Source organism: Solanum pennellii, chromosome 7 (genome assembly GCF_001406875.1).
Source record: "Solanum pennellii chromosome 7, SPENNV200".
Lineage (NCBI taxonomy): Eukaryota > Viridiplantae > Streptophyta > Magnoliopsida > Solanales > Solanaceae > Solanum > Solanum pennellii.
Window position 1 is genome coordinate 39,385,156 of NC_028643.1, and position 4,137 is coordinate 39,389,292.

The following is a 4,137-nucleotide window of genomic DNA, read 5'->3' on the forward strand; positions in this document are numbered from 1 at the left end:
AAGTATATATATATATATATATATATATATATATATATATATGAATATGAATGAATGGATTAAACTATGAACATGAAATTATATCTATGATATAACATATATGATAATATTATATGATGAAATATGTATACTTGTAGTGTCTAAACGTAGTATGTGAAAGGTTTCCTCAGATATGAACTTTTACGCACACACAAACGAATGCATGATGATCTTGTAAAGAGTGTTTTTTCTGAAAGATTGACGCAATTGTACTATAAGCTACATTGTGCTTGAATATACTATGTCTATGTGAAAGCTTTTCTCACATAAATTAGTTTGAGGAAAGGACATTCTCACTTATAACCTATGAGTTGAGAATATGAGGAGTTAATTCTACTAAATACATATTAATGAAGTAAAGTTAATATAGACTTTTCAATAAAGGGAACTTAGTTTTGCACCGATTGAACTTGACCAAATGAGACGGGGCCACTTCCGAATGAGGAAGGCTTTTTCACCATATGATCTCATGCGATTTAAACTATAATGCATAAGGGAATAAAGAGGGTTTCAATATACATCTTGTAGTTCCATAACTATGTTGACCTCATAAGACCTAGCAAGTGGATCCAGCTAGATGCTAGTATAATATAAATGTTCTACCTTGGAAAGTAGAACACATCCTTTTGGTGCGGGGTTCCATGAGATGAAATTCCATGTTGACTTACATGGTCTTATTGTTGGTAAGGCTACGATTTTCCTAAAGTAAAATGGACAGTATAAGTAAAGAAATCAACCCTAACTAAGATGACCTAAGGGAAGTTGCTTAGTGTAGGTGAGGGTGTGTGACTTTACCTATGAATTGCACAAGTAGCTCTTAAAGGGAGTTATAGGAAGGCATTCTAGATATATATGACTATGTATATGTCTTATATGCTTGATATTATGGTATTTACCTAATTATAGGATAATATGCATGGTATGAGTCCTACAGTGTCTACATGATGAGGTCTTACGTTATATAAATAATATGGGTCCCATTGACTATATGATGAATGTATTACTTGGCATGTATGAAGTAAATGATATACTTGTGGTCTCTATGTGTATTTACTAAGTATGTGTGAGATTATGAGACTTCACATATACTTTACACTAGTAGGCTTAAGATTGGGATTATGAGTAAGGTCTTATGATGTCTTTATGAAGTGAAGTTCGATGCATGCTATTATTGACTATTGCTTCTTATGATATGATTGGTAGTGTATACTTGAATTTTGTCTTTGAATGGGTATTATATGTCGTTCTTGATGTATGTTGGGTCATATGTACACGATGTGTTGCATGATATATGATGCATATGTGAAAGTGTGTGCATAAGCTAATGTTGGTTGTATAGATGTTCACCTTTGTGACCTTAAGGTGATGATTGAGTGAGGGTAGTGAAAAAGAACACTATTCATGCATTGCACCAAGTATTACTAGAGGGTTACTTGTGGGTAAGGGCTTACAGTAAGGTAAAAGGAGGTTACTGTGAATGAATTGCTTCATGTGCCTTAAATGAAATATATGGATTTATATGATGTTATGATCAATGTTTATGCCTATATCCTATGGTTTGTTTTTTGTATAAAGGTTTTTATGAATATTTAATAAAAATCATGATGCATGGTTTTCTAACCAAAGTCCTCTTTAAATGCATGTTTTTACATGGTTATCATACTTAGTGCATTCTTTTACTAACACCATTCTTCTTCACCTTTTTACACAAAACGTAGGTGATGGATACTTAAGGGATGTTTATAAGGTGAAGGGCTTGATATGTGATTCCCATGTTCAACAAAGGGATCCTAATGATTCAAGGATTTCCTATGTCATGTTTATATTCAAAGTTATGTAATAGTTTCGTTATTGTTATATATTGATAAGAGTGTCTCCCTATTCTATTTTATTGATGTTGAGTCTAAGATGAAAAAAAGACACTTAGAGTCTAATTATGTATTATGACTCATATTCTATAAATATGAAGTGATGTTTCTAGCATACGATGTGCTATGAAAATTTTGAATTTTTTTGCTAAATTTATATTAGATTATGCGATGAATGATGACTATGGGCTTTTATAAGACCTCCGAGAGGTCAAGTACTCTATGTTACTTCTAGGGGGTTCTCCCCGGTTGTGACAAAAGTACTAATCATATAGCAAATGTGTTTAACTGAATACTGAAGTTATTGTTGATAACATTGTCATGAAAAAAAGATTATGATTGTGGGAGCTACTATTAAACGAGATAAACCATGTGAGATAAATGTGGAGTCCGATGTGTACACCCTATCGAGAGGAACCAATTTACCATGCTAGAGGTATAAAGGCATGACTGTGGTGTGATCACTAAAAACAGATGCCTAATATAGGGAACTTATAAACCTACGTTGTTATATAGTTCCATGAAAGTGAGGGAATGCTAAACCCTAGTTTAACTCAGTGCTAAATCCAACTCCCTATTGAATGATAAGCTAAAATTCATTGTAATACCAAGTAGCTCAAAATGCCTACATGCTATCTAGGAATTCACATAAATATTGGAAGTAATGACATTCAATTTCTAAAGCATGACTTTTTAATTAATCTGCTAGCAAGTATAATTCATTAGTTGATTGTGATACAAGTTAGGGTTCTAATTTCTATACATGCAAATTACACTAAATCACTAAGAAACATTTTATTTAAATTACGGGAACTGTAACAGCAAAATCACATTGAATCTACAAGGATTTTGAAACCCTAGGTCTGAACAATTTATGAAAACTTGAAGAAGTAACTAAATCTAGAACCTAATGGGTGAAACGGACCCACTAGTGTAATACCACATACCCAGTGATGAGGATTACATAGAATCTTTTTTTGGGTTTTGGGGCTTAACCAGAAGAAAACATCAAATTTTTCATAGGAAAAATTGTCACCTTTTTCTTTTCTTTTCGTTCTAATCTCGCTAAATTTAGCAAACTGAGGGTTCAAGGTAGTTTCTTACAATATTATTAGTAGTATTTTGAGTAAAAAAAACCGTTGTTTAGGCATTAAAAGCCGTAGTATAAGCGCCTAACACATAGGGGAAAAGAGAAAAATTTCTCTGACTTAAAGTTGATGAATTTGCATTCACATCATCGCCCATAAAGTAGGACGTGGTGCGGCTGGCCAAAACCTCAGAACTGGCAGCCTCATTCACAAGCCCCTCCACCACCCGTGTTATGTTCCATGGACATTCAAGTGGTCTGTGGTCCCTTACAGTGGCCATGGTGGTTTCCACCCTTAAGTCCTCTGTGATGTTTGAAATATCGTTAAGTGGTCTATGACACTTAACTTGTGGCTGGGTAACATCTGTGAGATAGGTGACATGTTATGTATAAGAACCCTCAAAATGAAGTAGTCTAACTAGAGCCTATCATGTGTTTTATGAGTTAATAAGGTTTTAAAATTATGATAAATGGTTTTAGAAGTCAGTTTGAAGAGTTTGAAATCAAACTTCAAAGAATGATCAAGACTTTCAGAATCTAGCCTTGTGTATATGCTAGTGTGTCCTTGTATATTTTCATTGTTTTTAGGTGTTATTTAGAGTCTAAAATCTGTTGGGATGACCCTAGTACCTAGCGGGACATGCCTAGGGTCAAAACGTTCAGGAATGACTCCCGAATGATAAATCAAAGGGTCCTTGAGGAGAACCCAAGGCTTGGAAACAAGGTTGCCAAAAAAGCCTGAATGTGGCATTTCCTGCGCATCGCGGAACTGTCACTTATTAAAAAAAAATTCTTTGAGACGTGGGCTTGTCACAAACCATTCTGCAAAAAAAATAATTCCAGAACAAAGATGTGGAGGTGTCCCCATGATTCACAACCATGTCCCAGATTTTGTTCCGTCGTTTTTAAGTCAAATTAGACTTGGTTAAAGGGTCCAATTATTGTAGAGTTCTTTTGGGTACTTTGGTGATTATTTATGGACGGTTATTATGTAACTTTGATTCCCAATTCACCCACCAAATAAAAACCCTCAAGTTAAAAAAAAAGCTCTCCATAACTCTCTCTCCAAAAAACCCCATTGATAAAGATTTGAAGCTGCATGGAAGAAGGTCAAAATTCTTGAAGTTTCAACCATAATGTTTT